Source organism: Cryptomeria japonica, chromosome 2 (genome assembly GCF_030272615.1).
Source record: "Cryptomeria japonica chromosome 2, Sugi_1.0, whole genome shotgun sequence".
Lineage (NCBI taxonomy): Eukaryota > Viridiplantae > Streptophyta > Pinopsida > Cupressales > Cupressaceae > Cryptomeria > Cryptomeria japonica.
In genome coordinates, this window is record NC_081406.1 from 331,614,176 (window position 1) to 331,636,631 (window position 22,456).

The following is a 22,456-nucleotide window of genomic DNA, read 5'->3' on the forward strand; positions in this document are numbered from 1 at the left end:
ATAATCATCTAGATGAATGATCCTTGATAATCCTTTATTCCTTATTGGTTGATTCTTCATTTTTTTATTTTCATGATTCAGTTGTCATGAAATGCCTTGATCTTTCTTGCTTTGTTGCTCATTATCTGTTTCAAACCTTAGATGTTTTTGGTTTTTCTGATTTTTCTTAATGTTTTGGATTTTCAAATATTCAAAAGATCACCTTAGCAAAAGGAATTAGGATTTTGCCCCCAGCGGAAACAAAAATTTATTATGGATGTGAAAATTGATCAAGATCCAAACCATGACAAGATATAATGCAGATATAATTGATTCTGAGAAAATCTAAGACAATGACTATGGCAAGTATGTCAAAGATTGATAATTGTTGGTAAGCTACATATTTCTTGCTAAATGGTTCAAAGCAATTGATGTGAAAGATGAAATGGATAGACTAGGATAGATGAAAGCAATAGATGTGATAGGATGGATATATGGGATAGATGAAAGCAATAGATGTGATATGATGATGAAGTGGATAGGTACGCAAAGCGATCTCATAGATGGAAGAACTCACTTTTTAGATAGCACTTGTTTACTAGGTTTTCACCATTTAAATTTATTGCACATTTTGATTTTTGATTTTTAAAATTTTTTTTTAATGCTTTTTAGGGATTTTTCTGCTTTTCTATTTTTTACTGATTTCTTCGGGACTTTATATGCTTTTTATTGATTTTTTCAGGACTTTATATCTCAAGCATAGAACTTCTTGAGATGAATAGAATTGATAGGTTCATCAAACCAATCACCTTAAGGAGTAGATAACTTGTATGCTCCTGAGCCATATGCTGCTACTATGACAAAAGGACCTAACCAATTTTGTTCAAATTTACTCTTCTTTTCTCAGTCTTGTTGATTTCTCGGATTCTCCCTTAGAACTATATCTCCAATCTGAAAATTGTGTGGCTTAACTCTGTGATTATAAATTATTTCCATTCTCTATTGATATACCTCTAAATGATCTATTGCATTTTGGCGACGCTCCTGAATTAGCTCAAGTTCTTGAAGTCTAGAGACTCGTTCTTCTTCTTCTGGTATAAGACCTTTCAAGGAAACTCATAGAGAAGGTATCTCCACTTCTATTAGTAATATGGCTTCTGATCCATAGACTAAACAATATGGATTTGTCCCCATTGGTGTGCGGATTCTGGTTCGGTATGCCCAAAAAGAAGGATTTAGTTGAATGTGCTAGTCTTTTCCAGCTTCATTGACTGCTTTCTTAAAGATTTTCAAGATAGTCTTGTTTGATGCCTCAACTTGACCATTTCCTTGTGGATAATATGGAGTAGAAAACCTATGTTGGATATGGAATTTCTCAAATAGTTCCTTCACATCTTGATTTTTAAATGGTCATCCATTATCAGTGATGATGGTCATAGGAACTCCACAGCGACAAATTATATAATTCAAGATGAATTATGATATTTGTTTTCTTGTCACTTTTGTCAAAGGTACTACTTCAATCCATTTAGTGAAATATTCAGTAGCAGTTAGAATGAACTTATGTCCATTAGAGGATGAAGGATTTATCTTACCTACCAAATCAAGACCCCTTTGGGAGAATGGCCATGAACCTGCCATAGGATACAATTCTTGTGCTGGTGCATGAATAATATTCCCATGGATCTGGCATTTTTTGCATTTCTTGGCATATGTAAATGAATCTCTCTCCATAGTAGGCCAATAGTAACCCATACGAAGAAGTTTCTTAGCCAGTGTTAATCCACTTGAGTGTGTGCCACAAATACCTGCGTGAACTTCGTTAAGAACTTTATCAGATTCCTCTTATTCAAGACATCTCAATAGTGTGCCATCTAGACCTCTCCTATATAAGGTATCAACAATAATAGTATAGCGGGATAACTGATGGATAAAATTTCTTCTTTAATTGCGGGATAGATCAAGAGGAAGGATATTCTCTTTCAAGTATTGATAGGTTTGGCCGTATAAGGATTGATCGATTCTCGATATATAGAAAATCATGTAGGCATGTTGGGATTAAATTGTAGGGGTTAAGATATCTTCCACCAAGAATTCATAATGTTGTTGATTCTCCTGATTCTGCAAGAGAGATGCTATTGTAGCCATTGCATCTGCTGCTTTATTCACATTTCTTGGGATCTATGTGAAGGATATTTCTTCAAAGTGTTCATTAAATTCTTCTACCAACTGTTTGTAAGGAATGAGCTTGTCATCCTTAGTTTTATAATCATCATTTATTTGGTTGATGATAAGCTATGAATCACCATAGACATGTAATTCCTTGATATTCCATTCAATAGCCATTTTGAGCCCAATAGTCAATGCTTCATATTCTGCAGTATTATTTGTGCATGGAAACCACAGTATATGTGATTTTGGAATTGTGTGTCCCTAAGGTGTGATGAAAAAAATTCCTACACCTAATCCATATTGTGTATAAGAACCATCAAAGTACAACTCCCAAAATTTTGTACTTATTGTCAGAATGTCTGCATCAAGAAATTCAATGTGCAATGTTATGCCATCTTGTAAAGGTGCTTCAGCTAATTGATCAATAATGACCTATCCTTTGATAGCTTTTCGATCAACATACTCTATATCAAACTCACTTAGTACCATAACCCACTTGGCCAGTCTACCTGTCAAAGTTGGCTTGTTCAGCAAATACTTTAATGGATCGATTTTTCCTATCAGCTTCACAAAATGAATCAGCATATAATGTCTCAACTTCTGAGTTGCAAATACAACTTCTAGGCATGTCTTCTCTATTGATGTATAATTCAATTCATAGCTGATAAGTATTCTACTGATATAATACACTGCTCTTTCTTTTCCTTCTTCATCGTGTTGTGCTAGGAGAGCTCCTAATGATACATTTGTTACTGAGATATAAAGCAACAATGGTTTCCCCTTGATTGGTGATACAAGTACTGGATGATTCATGAGATATTCTTTGATTTGCATAAAGCCTCTTCACACTTCTGATGCCATTTGAATGGAACCTTCTTATGTAAAAGATGAGTGAGTGGATGACATTTATCTACTAATTGAGAGACAAATCTTCTAATTGATTGCAATCTTCCTTGTAAAGAACACAATTGACTTACGTTCCTAGGTGACTCCATTTCCATGATGACTTTGACTTTTTCAGGATCTAATTCAATTCCTCGAGCTGATATAATGTACCCAAGAAGTTTTCCAGAGGTTAATCCAAATGCACATTTCTTTGGATTTAATCTCAACAAATATCTTTCAAGCCTATCAAAGATCTTGCTCAAGATGTTCAAATGTTCTTTTCTTGTATGATATTTTGTAAGTATATCATCTACATAATCTTCCATTAATGTATGCATCATATCATGAAAAATTGTTGTCATGGCCCTTTGATAAGTTTCTCCTACATTCTTAAGCCCAAATGACATAACATTCCAGCAGTAAGTACCCCATGCACAGGTGAATGTTGTCTTTTCTTGATCTTCAGGAGTGATTCTTATTTGATTGTATCATGAGAATGCATTTATTAATGAAAACATATCATGTACTACTAATAAGTCCACAATTATATCAATGTTAGGTAGTGGGAAATCATCTTTGGGGCACGCCTTGTTCAAATCTCTGAAATTAGTGCTGACTCTTATGCTTTTATCTGGCTTTGACACTGGTAAAATGCTTGAAACCAATTCTAGATAGGCAACAAGTCTTATGAAACCCACATCTAATAGTTTCTTTAGCTCAGCTTTTACAAGAAGCGCAATGTGTGGATGCATCTTCCTTAGCTTTTGTTTTATTGGTTTTGCTTTTAAATCCACATTGAGATGATGCATGATAAGATTTGGATTAAGTCATGACATGTCTGCATAGGACCAAGCAAAATTTATCTGTCTTTGTCTGAATTTTTTTATGTATTCTTTTCTCTCTTCATCTGATAATGATGCAGTAGAATGAAGTATCTTGGGATCCTTTCATGTGCCAATGTTTTTTGCTTATGTTGGTTCTATTAGAATATCAGATCTCTCTTGAAAGTATGCAGGGAGGATGTCAAACTTTCCATCTTCTAGCGCCTCAAATAGTTTTTCACTGTCAGATACATCCTTTATTTTTCCTCTTGATTGATCTAGTGTTGCCATGAAATGGTTTTCATCACTAGGTCTTTCCCCTTGTTTTATTTCAATTTTGCGACTGGAAAGTTTGGTATTCTCCTGACTACAAGAAACATTACTTGATTTCATGATTGAAGATATCTTAGGTGTTATGGGTTCGACGACATTAAGATACACAACTAAGTCATGGTCATTGGAAAAGACATCCTATTCAAGGTTTTCTAGGTTATCCCAATCAATTAGTTCTGGATGAAGAAGGGGTAAGTCATAGTCATAGTCATCGTCAGTGTTAGGTGTTTCAAGGTTCATGACATAATAGTCATAATTTGACGTAGAGTAGGTAATGTCATAGATAGAATGATCTTGAGGATAGTCTCTCCCAAGTGTTCTCCAATCAGTTCTAACAAAATCAGTATTAGCATTTTGTGGTTCACACTCAAGTGACTCTTCATCTGACGTTTGTCCCTTAAACGCGTGAATTATATCAACACACACAACTTTAACACTGAAAGTTCCTTCTTGATTAATGTCCATAAATTCATTTGTATTTTGAAGTTGACATACTTGTGTACATGATACAGAGGATTCTTTTGCTAACTTATGTCTTCTCTCGAACTCAACTTCTTCTAGACTAAAAGTCAATCCTGCTTGACTATCTCTTAGTTCTTCTATGGTTCTTCCATACCTTGGTACATCTTGCTCCTCATTTGATAGAAATCTGACATTTCCTAATGTTTGATCAATATCTATTTGTGCTCCTTGTGGCGTTACTTCTTGGTCTTTTTCATCCTCTTTCTTTCGTTGTCTTGCATATGCCTCTTTTCTTTGGATTCTGAGTTCTTCTTGTTTTCTTTCTAATTCTATCCTTTGTTTTGTAAAAGACAAGTCTTTTTGAGCTTTTTCTCAAAGGTTTCCCATAAATTTTCTTGAATTTATTTGGTAGGATATACTGATTCTCTATTATGTGGAACTCTTGTATCTTGTGTTGGCTTCAAATTATTGCAATATTGGCTAGAATCTGCAATTATAGTGACCTTTTGTCCCTTATGAGGAAACTTTACACATTGGTGATATGTAGAAGGAACTACTTGCATGTTGTGAATCTATGGCATCCCCAGAAGAATGTTATAAGAGAGATTCAAATCTAAAACTTGACATAATGTATTCCTTTCCACAGGTCCTATTTTGATTGGTAACATCACGGTTCCTTTAGAAGAATGCTCCTCTTTATCATAAGCCTTAATGGTTATTTTTTGCTTTGGATCTATTGCATTTTCTAAATATCTCAAAGCCTTTATTAAACTTAATCCACAAATGTTTAAGCCAACTCCACCATCTATGAGTACGCGTTTGACACGAGTTTTATTAATGGTGACTTCAACATGTAAGGGAGCATTGTGAGGATGTTGCAAGGACGCGTCATCATTTTAGAAAATTATAAGCAATGAGGGGCTATAAGGTGTCCCACCATGTTTTGGAACTGATCTACATCCAGGTCTTTTGAAATTGTTGTTTCCGTGAGAGTTTTTTCCAAAATTTCCTTATGCATATGTGAAACTTTGAGAAGTTCCAAAATTAATATTTGAGAAGGTATTCTTTGTAATTTCTCCACTAAGTTATATTGTCGTGAAGTGGATGTTGATTCACTTGTTATACTCGAAAATGTGACCTTCGCTTTGCTTCTCATAATGACATTGATTGGTTATGAAGGTGTGTTATCTTTAACGATGATGACATTTACCACATCATCATATGTATAAGTGTAGTTCACTTTGGCTTTTCCTTTGTCATCTTTTGATTTGGATTGTTCACCTTTCTCATAATTTGGAAGCAGAGTTTTGAAGGCTAGGTGGGATTCGTTTGTCTTATGACTATCCACTGTGATAGTTTCATTGTCGATTAAATCTTGGATAAGGTGTTTCAATCTTTGACAATCATTAGTTTGGTGTCCTTTATTTCGATGATAGTTGCAAAAATGATTGTCGTTCCACCAATTAGGTTTGACTTGTGGTTCATAACTTCTTGCTTCTGATAAAATAATCAGTTTGTTCGCAAGAAGAGTTTTCAAAGATGATTCCAAGGGTTCTCCAATGTTTGTGAATTTCCTGCAAGGATTGGAGAAGAAATACTTGAATTTATTGTTTTCTTGATTGTTATTGTTTGGGATTTGACTCGATAGATTAAAGATTGGTTGTTGTTTCGTAATATTACTATCGTCATTTCCTCCATTGATGGCATTCCCATTCTTTGACTAGAACTTGGGTTTGTCATTGTTGTTGGTGTTGTTGTTGTAAAGTTTTAGCTCTCCTTTCTTTACCATTGCGTCTTCTATTTTTAGAACATTCTCAATCATCTTGGCAAAAGGAGGACATTGCATTTTTAGACGATAACTCATTTCACTAATAAGATTATCAATGAATATGTCCATCTTTTCTTGATTAGGTACATCTCTTGGATACCTATTAAACATTTGTTTCCATCGTTGCAAGAAGATCATGAAAGATTCACCATTCTTTTGCTTAACATTGCATAAATCGAGCATTGTTATCTCATTCCTTACATTGTAGGAGTATTGAAAAATAAACCTATTCACGAGTTCTTCAAAATATTTGATTCCAGAGTGTAATCTTAAAAACCATTTTATTGATTGTCCATTTAAACTCCTAGGGAATAGCCGCATCAGATAAGTTTCGTCGTGTGCAAATTCCATACTCAAAGTACAAAATTCCCTAATGTGATCTTGAGGATTAGATTTCCCATCGTATTTATCATATTTAGGGATCTCGCAATGCTGTGGAAATGGTATCATATTCAAACTTTTATCAAAAGGATATGGGCATATATCTTCCAATGAATACTTCTTGGAGCTTGTTCCATTCTACATAGTTTGTATCTGTTGTTGTAGAGTTTGCATTTGCTAAGTGAGGTTTAACAACAAATTATCCATACAATTTCTCCATGTCTCTTCATAAGTTCTTCTATCACTACGCTCTCTTCTTGTGTCGTCATGTTCTTTTCTTGTTTCTTCATGGATTTCTTTGTTTATATCTTCACTATTTGGATCATCTGTGTTTTGAGTGTTACTTGTCTCTGCATCTTGTTTCAAGCTTTCTATGTTAAAGTCTTGTGGCAATTTAGCTCCTGATTTTGCAAACATCAAAAGACATTTTTCTTTTTGCTTTGCTAATAACTTTTCCATTAGTCTATCAAATTTGAAATCTTGCTCAAGGTCTCTAATGGTGTTATTGACTGCTTCTTCATCAACAGCCGTATACCCAAAAGTTTGGAACATCGGATTATCTTCTTCTTCCATTTGTTTTTGTTGTTTTCTCAATTGTTCGTATTGAGCTCTAGTCCAAACTGGCATGTGATTGCTTCGAAAAAATTTCCAAAGTTTTCTAAAGACAATTCAATAAGTGATTATTGGTTTAGGAAGATATGCTTTGTTGATTTTACCACTGTTGTTTGTTCATTGTGATAAAGCATCTCTTTGTTGAAAAGCACGTCCTTGCAAAATTTCTCCGTCAAATTCTGTCTCGAAGCCACATAAATAGTGACGAAAACGGTGTAGAAATGTCCTATGTTTTAACAAGATCTTGTGATTGATATACAAGAATCTTATCCTCTTCTGAGTAGCTTTATAACTGGGCTTTCTTTTATTAAGGCGATACTTAAAAGTCATATAAGCATATGATAGTTTAAAAGTTTGCTTGATTCCAATCTGAGTACAATTCTGATTTTGATATAACCTAGGTTCAAAATAGGAAAGATATATCTGATGAATACTAAGAGGGGGGGGTGAATTAGTATACCAAAAAATATTGTACTTAAACACTTAAACAGTCTAGCAGTAAACCAGTAAAACAGTTTTGCAAACACACCGGTTACCACACATGCAAACCAAACAACAAATAAGGCATTCACCCACAGAAGCGCAATCACCATAACACAAGAGATTTTGACGTGGAAACCCAAATGGGAAAAACCACTGTGAGATGAAACTCACAAGTAACTATCTATAGAATAGTAACCAGACCGGTTAAGGTCATACAATGTTCTTTACCAGAACAAATCCTGTTAGGAATCTCAATCTTTGTTAGGAGATAAGTCCGATTAAAGACTACCTTGTGAGAGGATTTACAAAGGCTCTGCTAAGCCTACTTGGTTAAGGGTTTCAAACTTGCTGAAGATGTGAGTAATCAACAAGTGAGTGATCTAACTATTTGCACAATATGCTTGGTTAGATCCTTGATAGCTCATTAATGCATTCTAGTATTACTTCAGTCTTCAGTACATCAACACTCTGTTACAACATACAGACTTGATCTTCTCAGTTAATATCGCACTCCAAAGAACTTCATCAACCATCAAAACCTGACAGCTACACACACAAAACCCTAGACAGGATGTCCTTAAAAGGAATTTGATTTCATGTCGGTCCAATAGGATTACATTGCAAGTTCCTAAGTTCATTGTATCTAGACACATTTGGTAACACGACACAAAATCACCATCCAAATGTCGGTGGATGGTAACTCATCACAAAAATATACCGGTTGGTAACTCATCACAGAGTATTACTGGTTACCGGTTGGTAACTCAGAGTAATACCGGTTCAAATAGATTACCAGTTGACAAAAATGAAGACTGGGAAAATGATAACTGCCGCTTCTAGCTCCTTTGTTTCGCTTCGCTTGAGATCCTCAAACCGCTTGAGCTCTTCATGCCGCTTGGGTCTTTATACCACTTTGAGATTGGTAAACTCTTTCTGCATAACACCTATAGTCTAAAGACTACAACATAATAGCGGTTTGGAACTGTAGTCACATAAATCTGTCCAGCTTAATTAAATAAATATTCGCTATTTATTTGATTAAAAATCCACTAGCCATCAAATTAATTAAATTAATATTTAATTAATTCATCCCCAAACATTCTTCTATTAATTAAATAAATTATTCAATTTATTTTAATTCATTCATTAAATCAAATTCACAATCAATTAAATAAATAAAATCTATTTATTTAATTGGAAATCCCCTTTTCCTCTTTTAAATAAATTAAATAAAACATTTATTTAAATCATTATCCCCACCCCACTTGCATTTTCCTACAAATGCAACTTGCACTCATTTATTGAAATAAATGAATTTTTATTTTAATAAAATCCTATTTTCCCTCACCCACCAAATCCACTTGCAAAATCTAATCCCCTTCTAGATTCTTCTAACCTCTTCCTAATTAGCCTAATCCATCCCCTAAATATTGTCACATCCCTAAGCAAAGGGAAGTCACTTCTCAAAACCTCAAAGTCTTTGATAACCATTAAAGGCTTCAAGTCTTCAACCACTAAATGGCTCAAAGTCTTTGATAACCTTTAAAGGCTTTCAACCTTCAACCACTTAATCCCCAAAGTCTCCAATAACCATTAATGGTTAATTCAAACCCTCCCACATGGTTAAAACATTTATTTTGACTCAACCTCTATCCAACCCAAGGGTCTCATCAGGCCATTAATGCTTTGACCATGATTATCTCTTAATCATTTGCACAAAGGTTTATCCTTGGATTAACTCTTAATCCAGTGGGTAAGCTTAATTTAGACTTGACCCTTAGCCTTTAGATAACCATGAGGTCTTCTCAGGCCTTTAATGCCTCCAACTCCTTTTCTCAACCCAACCCTATGTTGACATTTGTCACCATTTCATTGGTGCCAATTGTGCACATGGATCCCCAACTTTCAAACTCAACCCTTGATTGAATCTTTCAATCTCAACCATCCATTGCTCCATTTTCCCTATAAATAGAGCCTATTCCTTCATAATCCAGATCCTGAAAACTTGTATACATCTAAGTTATAGACATTTTAAAGAGCATTTAGCATAGCAAACTTATATCTTTGTTATTTTGGTTAAAATATATGATTTTAGCATCAATAGCATAGCATTAGCTTTTTATTTCACATTTAGAGCTCAATACTACAATCTCAATCCTCCATAAGCATCCATAGTGCAAAAAGCTGCTGAGAGCTACACTATTTTGGAACTTGGAGAGGAGAGGAACAAGGGAGAAAGGAACTAAAACCATGCTAAGAGGCATTTGGAGATGCCTCGTTATCTTTGCTTCTTTAGTTAGATATATTAGCTTGTTTTTAGCATCTCTCTTGGTATGCCTTTTTAGATTAGTTTTTGATTGACTAACACTGACAATCTAACGTTTTTTTGTGTGTCTTTTGTGTTGTTGATCATTCACTAACCTTGTGCCATTTAGGAGGGCATCATTTGGTGAACCCGACGTGAATCGAACCACCAAAAACATATCCTTTTTTTTTGTATCTAACATGTTTGCTTGTTGAAAGTGCCACATAGGTTGCGCTTTAACGCTATTGAACCCGTTTTAGCGCTACCGACACTTTTTATTTTAGCGCTATTGTCCCTACAATAGCGCTATTGTAAAGTTTCAGCGCTTTTGACCTTATTCTAGCGCTTATGTTCTTCTTCTAGCGCTATTGGAAAACTTCTAGCGCTTTTGCCTCTCTGTCTCTCCCATTCTTTTAGCGCTTCTGTGTAAAGTAGCGCTTCTGTTTAAAACACAGACTAGCGCTATTGCGACAGAGTGTCGTCCAAATCGCCTTGTAACTGAAAAATTGAACATCTTAGGCTTGTGGAAGCCCCCCCTTTGACATAAATTTTACTAACGAATTGTGGTTGTTGCAGGTTAAAAACTAACCCCTAAAAATAAAAAAATTTCCTTTGGTGCATTAAAAACTTGAAACAAAGAAATTTGTCATGCTTTCTAGTTAGGATAAATTGTCTTTTGGTGCTTAAAATCAACAAACAAATTTGCTTTCCTTGCATCAAAATCTAAAAATCACAAGCCACACTTCAATTTTGGGCAAGTAAAAAGAACAAACCACTTGTTTTTTATTTTTTGCAAACAAATTTTACTTCAAGAAAAACGTGTTTTTTATTAAGTTGACCAGGATTTTGGAATTCTAGATTACAAAAACACATTGCCTTTGAAGTTAAAAAGAACACCATGGCTGTTGGAGCAACATCTCCAAATAGTTAGATCACATTTGCAAAATGCTGGATTAAAAAGAACAAGTGTTTTATGTGTTTGGCACGCTTGTGCAAAAAGTCGGTCGAGTGGTCCTACCTCTAACACACACTATCCTCTCCCTTGGCTTTCATGGTCCTAGGTGCAAGAGAAAAGTGTTAGTAACACTCAAAATTTTATCTTTTTAAGAGAGGCCTGCCAAGAGACACATCACTCTTGGGAACGACCTCGAGCGGTAAATCCTTCGAGCCGCTATAGAAATCAGGTGAGAGCGAAAGTTGTAGCCTTGGGTATAGCTGTTCCTACAGTGTAACTGGCCGAAAGGACAAATGGGCCCCACCACCAGTTACAAGGCTCTTAAGTGAGTCACTGCAGAATGAACTTATGTCCAAAAACATCGAACATGACTAAACACCTTTAAGTAGTAGCTCACCCATTCTATTGATTGAGGATATTTGCGATATAATTTAGTGCAAGAGCATAGATGGTTTTGCTCCCAAGATACTCACCATACATATTTCCTTGAGTAGAAACATAGCTTTTTGAAAAGTCACTTGTGGCTTGATAAAAGTGGTGACTCCCCCATCATAGGGATCATCTATTTGTTATGCTCGTGCAAGACTTAGTATATCACATCCTTACCTGCCACGGCGGGATTCATAAGGTATGTAGTACCAAAGTCGAAGAAATATCAAGATGTGGGCTAAATTTATCACAACTGGCCATTTGACCTTAGGGATAAAAAGTGTTTGAAGTGTGTTCGTTTTAAAGACCTAGTGCAAATTGAGTCGACTTCAGGCTTTGGAAATACGCCTTAAAATACATCTAAAGGAAGGGTCATATACAAGTCCAAGGATTGGGTTAATCTAGACCCACACTCATTTGTGCCTTTGAGGCAACATTCTTGTGTTTGTGTGCTTGCTTTGTTTTCTTGCCAAAGAAAAATCAGAAAATCACTTCCCAAAAACAAAGTATTCATCCAACCAAACATCTGTCAAAACAACCAAAAACATCAAAAACAAGGTACAAACAACAAAGAGTCAAATTTTATGACCATTCTTCACATCTTGCGAAAGAAGAAGTGTCATCAGCATATCAACTTGAAAAGAAGACCATTAAGCTCAAAGGCTTTTATCAAAAGAAGGAAATTCTTCTATATCAATCGACAAATCTTTGTCTCCCATAGAGTCTTTCTACATCGCATGCGTCTCTACCTTCAAGGAAAAACAAACGAATTTGATTCAGAATCATTGAACCGAAGAGCTTTTATGCAATATAGAGCTCTAAGTTATCACAAAAATCAAGGAGGAAAGATTAATCCCAACTTCTTCCCAAACGTCTGCATCACCTACAACACAGCTCGAGAAATACCTCCAACACCTGAAAGGGAAGAGGTAGAGTTTGTCCCATTTGTAACACAAAGTTTTTATTGAAGTTGAAAACATTTTCATCCATCATCTCACTCATACATCACCATTTCATCATCAATCCATCCTCAACTCTCAAAACATTAAGAGGTTCTTGTCCCAAAATTCTCTTTTAGATATTGCTTGAAATCAAACACATCACATCACTTTTTAGATTGTTTCTACATCTAGGATAAGCTCATCCTAAGAGACACATCTATGCAGGTTAAAACTAGTTCATGAGTGAATCCTCTCATTACTAGGTAGTCCAATCTGTAACACATCTCAGATTTCTCTACACCTTATCACATCAAAACTTATCAAACAAACAAGCAATTCAAAGAAGGAATTTCGGTTACATCCACCTTAAAAGTGCTAGAGATCCACGTGCAACACAATCCACTAATCATCAAATTCTCATTTCATCACAAACTCATCATCATTTTCACTCAATTTCAACAAAAACTCATAAACAAAATGGCTCAAACCCGATCACAATCAAGGCAAAGAGGAATAGAAAGGGAAGAAGAAGAAGAGGAAAATCTCCATGAATTTCAAGAAGCACTTGGAGGAAATGCAGATGATGAAAACCCAAGTACTCCCACTCCCGCAACAATAGAAAGGGCTCAGCATAACCCTCTCTTTAACAGGCTTTTTGACAAAATACTCAGGAGCAATGCGGATGCTCACTTCTTAAGACTCGCTTGAGAAGGAGCCAAACTCCCCTCAGACTTTGATCTTGCCCAATTAAGACAAGCATCAGAAAGACAAAGTCGCCATGAAGAGGAAAGAGATAGAGATCACATCAGATATAACATTCCTCGAGGTAACCCACCTCCTCCTCCTCCAAATGAAATGGAGATGTTGCGGCAACAAGTCGAGAATCTCGCCCAACAACTTCATAGTGGTGTCAAGACTAACCAATTCTCACTCAATGACATCTGTCCCTATCCTTTTGATAGGAATCTTTACATGCCACCATTTCCTTGAGGATTCGAAACACCCAAGTTTGAAAAATATAGAGGAAAGGGGGATCCCCGCGATCATGTCCGAGAATTTCATTCCGCTTGTCTTGAAGTGGCATATGAAGACACCTACCTAATGCGCCTTTTTCCCCAAAGCTTGGGAGGCACAACCACATCATGGTTTTCCCGACTACCAGAGGGCATTAGAACATTTGAGGAACTCATCCAGAAGTTCCTAGCTCATTATTCTCATAACATTGAATGCGACATCACCATGGCTGATCTGTGCAACACCAAACAAAAACCAGGTGAACAATTCTCAGTATTCCTGCAACGATGGTGTCAAATGTCTAGCAGACGTTCTCTTCAGTTACCTGAACGAGAACTAGTGGAAATATTCATTTCCAACTTAAACGAAGAAATGGAATTTCACCTGGATGTCAAAGACACAGACTCTTTTAATGATATGATCACCAAGGGTTTGAAATGTGAAAGGGCACTTATCAAGAAAGGACTCATCAAAATCTTTAATGAACCAAAAGATGGTCTTCGCCCACGCTTCAACAATGATAAACCAAACTTCTGGAAAAAAAACAAGAATGTCGTCAATGATGGGGTTGTGGATGCTCGAACTATCCAAAATGCACAACCTGTGGTTCGGTTTGCAGGACAAAATCCTCCACCTTAGAATAACACAAACATTCCTTCCAATCAAGGTCGCATCACATCTCACGATGAACCAAGACCTCGTCAGCAAAAATAGAAACGAACATACACTCCCTTAGGGGAACCCATTGAAACAGTGTTGCGACAACTCATTTCTCAAAATTTGGTCACTCTACCTAAGCTATCAAACTATGAGCCTCAAGTCAAACCGGCATGGTGGAGAGATACTGAACACTGTGAATTCCATCAAGGAAGAGGGCACAAGACAAGTAATTGTCATCGATTGAAAGATCTCATTCAGGATCTTATTGATCGAGGAGAAATTGAAATTGAAGGACATGACCCAAAAACAACAAATAATGATCATCTGATGTTCAAAAATCCACTTCCATCACAAGATCAAAGGGGTCCTTCCACTTCCCGACTAGGCACTGATACCACTGATTATACACAAACTGCGTATAATTACACTGTAAATCATCTGTATGATGCCAATGAACAAGTTGCAACTATAACCTTCAAAAATCCCAACTCAAATTGCAATGTTGTTACGTGTCGCGGCAAAGTTACCATCAAAGCAGCTCCACAAGGCACCACCTCCATCCCAAAGCAGTACAATCTTGTGGAACAATTAGACAAAACCCCTGCACTTATATCCATTTTAGAGCTTCTGTGCCTATCACCCTCTCATAAAACTATCTTGGATCAAGCACTCCAAGAGGCGTCAGTCCCTGCAAATCTGAATACAGACCAATTTCAAGCCATGGTTGGAAGTCTAAAGTCATCACCTTGTCTCACTTTTTCCGAAAGTGACAACTCTTCCTTCTAGCAACCGCATAACGCCTCACTCCACATCGAAGGATTTATTAACCAGCATCGGATCAAGCAAGTCTTGATCGATAATGGAGCAGGCCTAAATATTTGTACACTACAGTTGGTCACAGCATTGGGATATGCAATCGAATCAGTGGATCCTCGTCAAAAGATCACAATCAAAGCCTATGACGATGCGGAGCGTTCATCCAAAGGAGTTGTGGTACTACCAATCTGAGTGGGCCCCGTGGTAAAGCACATCATTTGTCAGGTTCTGGACCTTCCTCTACCATACAATCTATTGTTAGGAAGACCTTGGATACATGTCATGCAAGTCGTTCCATCTACCTACCATCAATGTATCAAGTTCCCACATAACGGTGTAGAGATCACAATTCTGGGTGATGCAAATCCCTTTACATATTGCCATAATATCAACCATCAACCAGAGATTACCATTCCTAATAATAGAGAAGCCATTTCCTCCACATCATATATAAGTCTCGCCTCTCTTGCCTGTTCAAACACCACTATACCCAAGCAAGAAAAGCTTAAGATGAAGATCGCAGAGGAAGGTCCTGGGGAATACAACTTGAGTCAACTCTTTTGTGTGGGACAAATGCCCACTTCTCCTAGAACACATGGTAAACCACAATAGGTACTCCAGCAACCACTAAACATACCAGCATGTGCTTTGACGCCCTTTGTTCTTGGAAAGAGTCAAGAGGAAGAAACACAAGATGAGAACCTAGCGGAATGGATCTATAAAGATCCCATCACCACTGATATACCGCGAGTTACACTTCCTACGGAACAGTATGGCAAAGGTCTCCTCATTATGCAACGAATGGGGTATGATGGTCAGAGTGCTTTGGGATATTGCAAACAAGGACGACATGAACCTCTACTACCAGAATTCAAGCCCAAAGGTAACACAGGCCTAGGCTTTGAGAAAGAGATCTTTCCTAAACTCAAGTTCAAAGGAAAACCCAGCAAACCATTTTGTCCACCTACTATAAAGCGGACGCCTTTCATTATCAAAGCGGCATCAAGCACCATCCCAACTGCCCCACTGAGGCTCACAACCCCAACACAACTATCTCCAATACCAATCATTCCACCAATCAAACCAATACTCCCATTAGCAGTACCATTAACAGCAGCAACTGTATCAGAACCCGCAACAGCATCTATGGCACCCGCAGTTCCAGCAGAAACCACTGAGTCAATACTACCAATACTTCCTGTATCAGATTCTTTAATCTCCATCAACTGCCCTACAACACCGATCATTACAAAGGTACATCAACCAATCACACCTGCAGTATTTTACTCAAAGGAGATCCCAGTATGGTATAGTAATCGGATGCTGGAAAGTGATTCAGAGACCGACTCACATGAGTGGGAATTTGATTCGGTACAGCTTAACACTTCAGATGAGGAAGACACATCGCCACCTCCACCATGCAAAGACATCCCTGTTTATGGAGAAGCACAGATAAAGACCACTTGGGTTCCTGAACTGGAAACATCTTCCACAGACCCTATGTCTCATCCTATGTCTGATTCTGACAGGGAAAGTACCATCAACGACCTTCACCATAACATCTTAACCCTCACTGATACCTCTAATGAACTTAACCTAATCGATGAAGTAATGCCCATTGTTCACCCTGAACTCATCGAATGGAACCAACCAAATCCCCCATGTCTTGATTTCTTCCAAAACGATGAGGCTATCATTGACTTTTTGGAATTAAGGGATAACCTACCAAGCGGGGATCACAAAGCTGGATTCGCCATTGAACTAAATAGCGCAGCATACTTTGGGGCGGATGCCAAACCTTTCAGCTGCAAAAATATAACAATAAAACATGGATCTTCCAGTGAAAACTACACTGTGGCACTATTTGATCCGACAAAAGTAAAAAGAAAGAGCGTATCCAACGGTGAAAACCTCTTCGAGGCGCCTAAGGATGAAGGGTTTGACATTCTCCCTGATAGTACACAACAGGAATGATCAACGGTTCTCATCGAGGAAACCAAAGAATACAATGTGGGGACTCTTGAAAATCCTCATATCATACATCTGGCATCTCTTCTCACTCCAGAGGAACATCCTAAATTTATAGAGTTCTTCCAGAAGCGTCAGATCAACTTCGCATGGTCATATGCAGACATGCCTGGGCTTGATCCTGATTTAGTCATGCATCACCTCACCGTAGCAAAAGGAGCCAAACCTGTCAAGCAAAAGCTTCGTAAGATGCATCCTCAGATTGCAGTGCTAGTCAAAACAGAACTCAAGAAACTCCTAGATGTTGGTTTCATTAGACCAATTGATTATGCAGAGTGGATCTCCAATATTGTGCCTGTCGGCAAACCAAAAGGGGGCATCCGCATTTGTACTGACTTCAGAGATCTGAATAAGGCATGTCCTAAGGATGACTTCCCCCTTCCAAATATCGACATCATAGTGGATCTGACAGCAGGACATGCCATGCTTTCACTCATGGATGGCTTTTCAAGATACAATCAGATAAAAATCGCACCAGAAGATCAGCATAAGACGGCCTTCACCTGTCCATGGGGCACATATTGCTAGAATGTGATGCCTTTCGGTCTCAAGAATGCAGGAGCAACCTATCAGAGAGCAATGACCACCATCTTCCATGACATGATGCATACTATGATGGAAGACTATGTTGATGACTTACTAGCAAAATCACTCACCAGAGAAGGACATCTCCACATCTTAGATAAAATCTTTGATAGACTGGAACAATATCATGTTCGACTCAACCCAAAGAAATGTGTCTTTGGAGTGACTCCAGGAAACTTCTAGGATACATCGTCTCAAGCAAAGGCATTGAGGTTGATCCAGCAAAAGTTAAGGCAATCATGGACATGCCACCACCCAAGAATATCAGTCAGCTAAGGACATTACAAGGACGCCTTCAATCCATTTGAAGATTCATCGCACAATTGGCTGATAAGTGTCACCCATTCACACACCTGCTACACAAGAATATCCGTTTTCAGTGGGATGCCCGATGCCAGCAAGCATTTCAAACGCTTAAAGACTATCTTATGAATCCACCATTGCTAATGCCACCAGATCCAAGTAGACCATTATTACTCTATGTCTCGGCAACAAGTACAGCATTGGGTGTACTATTGGCACAACATAATGCAGAAGGCAAAGAGTGTGCTATATACTACATCTCTCGCACACTAGTGGGCTATGAACTCAATTACACACCTATTGAGCGAGCTCGCCTAGTAGTGATCTTAGCAGCCACAAAATTGAGACACTATCTGTTAACACACAAGGTACAACTCATTGCAAAGATTGATCCACTCAAGTATTTACTCAGCAAAGCAGCATTGACAGGTCGCTTGGCCAAATGGGTGATGATTCTAAGTGAATTTGACATTGAGTACGTGGACCGTAAAGCTATCAAAGGTCAAGTTATTGCAGATTAGTTGGCCAATGCACCACTCATAGGCGATCATCCTCTCATTTCCAATTTTCCAGATGAAGAGATATTCATGATCACAACAGCACAACCATGGAAACTATATTTTGATGGTTCATACACTAGGCACGGCTCGGGGGTAGGCATTCTGTTTATCACACCTCAGGATGATAGCATCCCGAAGTCTTATAAGCTCACATTCCCATGCACAAACAACATAGCAGAGTATGAGGCCTTGATCACAGGACTCAGGTTAGCCATACAATGGAAATTACAAGAACTGCAAGTATATGGCGACTCCCAACTAGTCATTCGACAAGCAACTGATGAATATCAGACCAAGGATGATAAAGTCATGCCATATAAGCAAATGGTGGACAATCTAAAGGCATCATTTACTACTATCACTTTTGAGCAGATACCAAGAGATCAGAATCGAGTTGCTGACGCTATGGCTACCATCGCATCTCTCCTAGATCTTCCACAAAATTCAACATGCTACGAGTTCTTAGTAGAACAACTTTGGATCCCCGCTTATGATATCCCTGAAACCGAGATGATATGTTGCCTTGTCGGTTCCGAATCCCCATGGTATGGTGAGTTCTACACCTATCTCCGCGATCACACCCTTCCTCCCAACCAATCAAATAACCAACGTAAAACCTTCATTCACCAAACTGCTCGATATACCATTATTGCCGAAACCCTATACCGACGCGGTCTTGATGGTACTCTCCTTCGATGTCTGGAACAAGATGAGATAACAAAGGCTTTGGAAGAGGTACATGAAGGAATTTGCGGGACTCACTCAAGTGGTTCGTCACTAGCCAAGAAACTCATGCGAGCTGGATATTATTGGCCATCTATGGAAAAAGATTCCTACTACTTTGTCAGAAAATGCAAGAAATGTCAAGTTCATGGCGACCTGATACATGCACCAGCACAGGAACTGCAACCAATCACAACACCATGGCCTTTCTGTCAATGGGGCATTGACCTTGTGGGTAAGATTCATCCATCTTCATCCAATGGCCATAAATTCATTATTACCGCTACCGAATATTTCACAAAGTGGATCGAAGCTGTTCCACTTACCCAAGTCACCGGCAAGCAGATCGCCTCATTTATCCTCAACTACATCATCTGCCGGTATGGTGTACCCATGTCCATCATCACAAATAATTGTCTTCCTTTCAAAAATCAGGATGTCCGTGAACTTTGTGAGAAGTTTCATATCCAACACCCCTTTTCCACCCCCTATTACCCACAAGGCAATGGTCAGGCCGAAGCATCCAATAAAAACATATTGAGGATCCTAAAGAAGACAGTCAATGATGTCGGTCGTGATTGGCATGTTCAACTGAATCCAGCACTATGGGCATATCGAACTAGCATTCGAACCCCTACAGGTGCAACTTCTTATTCATTGGTCTATGGTGCAGAAGCTATCTTGCCTATTGAGGTCGAGATACCATCATTACGGGGTTCCTTGCACAATCTCATCGATAATGAAGCATACAGAGTCTCACACCTCCAAGACTTAGAATTACTTGATGAGAAACGACAAGCTGCATACAATCACCTCAAAGCCTATCAGCAACGCATGAGCAGAAGCTACAATCACCGAGTTAGATCTCGTACATTTGAGGTAGGTGATCTTGTTCTTTGAGAGAATCCTCGCAACCAACCAAACAGAGAACATCAGGGCAAGTTTGAATCAAACTGGTTGGGCCCATATGTTGTCACTACTGTATTCGGGTCCGGGGCATATCAGTTGGCTACTTCAGAAGGAGAACCGCTTGCAGATCCAATTAATAGCATGCACCTAAAACGGTTTTATACCTAAAGCTGTACAGAGCATCAGGCTCCCTTGCATACCAGAAAATACCAAAAACATTCAGAAAAATGTCCTGAAGAAAATACAAAAACATTCAAAAAAAGTAAAGAAAAATCATGCATCCAAACGGTGAACAACCACTCCGGTGGCACCTTGGGTAGGTACGGTGGTGAAAACCTGGCAAACAGGCACCACTCGTAAAGACAATGGCTCCATTGTCTTTCAGACTTGTTGCGATCACATCTACTTCATATATACATCCATCCGTCCAAAACCATGGCTTGTTATTTCTCTGCAATTATACTCCATACATCTTGCATCCCGCTTTTTCATAGTCATGTCTAAAACTGGGGGCAATGCCTTTAACCTATTGATGGAAGTGGATTCTACATTGTCTTATGATTCATTAAAGTTCTTCATTCAAGCAAACAACAAAATCCCAAAACATTCAAAAACGTCTCACAAAATCCCAAAACATTCAAAAACGTCTCACAAAATCCCAAACCATTCAAAAATGTCTCACAAAATACCAAAAACATTCAAAAACAATACAAAATCCAAAAACATCGACAAAACCATTGAAGAATCACACAAAAACATGGCAACACCTTGTACATACCCATCCATGCGGATACCAAAATAAACATTGACAAACTACTCACACAAATGACCATTTACCAAACAAACCACACAATCAACATCAACAATCAAAACTGTCTTCAATAAGGATGCATCCTTCCTTACCAAAACAAAGACACAAATGACGTTTTCTTTGACAAGAAAATTATGTTAAGCTATCAAATGCTTGGTTGATTTGTGAGTACAATCATTCGTTTATCTGTATCGGGATCTTTCAACATCGTTTTGTTTGCACATTATTTCCGATGAAGTTCTGGGGCATGTACTAATGGTGTCTACGTGGGAAGTTCACTAAGCTATGTGATCATAGGCAAAAATACAGTCATAGATCACTACGGCTTGCTGACTACAGCATATACCTCGACCATATGGGCATGAACCATTACCAAGGATCCTTATTCTTTATTCTTTATGTATATACTATTTGTTTGCAGGTACAATGCTCTTCCTTTGGTTCCTCCTACCTCATCCAAACTGGATAAAGGTTTTTATCTCTTAGTACGATATGCACTTGTCTCAGGATATGATCAACCTAAGATCAAGGAGGATGATCCAAGTCATGCATGAAAGGAGATAATCCTTGTCTGTTCCGCAAGCAATACTCAGGTCAACTTGATCCATTATATCAAGTTGCTTGTATTAACTTGCTATATAAAATCCATGAAAGGAATACTCAGGTCATCTTGAATCATTATGTCAAGATGCTTGTATTCTCTTCCAACATTTTAAAGCTCAATGATGAAAATAGAGCACTATGGATCATTTCATCTCATCTGTTTATATATTGCATTCCGTTGCATAAACACCCATCCGTTCGCTCATTCATATATAGGCTTTATATGCAAAATGTGAAAATTAGGCTGGTCTTGGATACAATCACGATCGAGTACTCTGATACATCATCAATGCATCATGCTAAGTCTTACAAACCTTGCATTCCTTATGATCATATCATCCTCGCATTTAGTTGCACCTTGCATTAAAACATTTAGTTGCATCTTGCATTAAACATTCATATCATTTTAAACTTTGCATATAGTTCATTTTCTTGACATTTAGTTTTCATTAAATCATTATGCATCATTGCATCACTCATAAATAAGTAGATTTATTCATGGGATTAAATTCTCTTTGATTGTTTTAAATCATTTATTAGGCGTTCATATAGCGTCGATTATCCATCATCATTTTATCATCCTTTATCATTTTATTATTGCATACATTCATTTATAGATAAAAGGTGCATTCATTCATTACTAAGTATCTTATTATGCTCATTTTAGGATTCATTCACATTGCATTCATTATCATCCTTTTTAATTGCATTAAGGTGCAGTTATTAAAACCATAAGTTATAATATCCTCACATTATCATTTTTACTTAACATCATATTTAAAGCATTTAGAATCATAAACACCATTTGTTTCCAAACATTGGTTCATACCATTGTATATATCCATTATACATATGCAT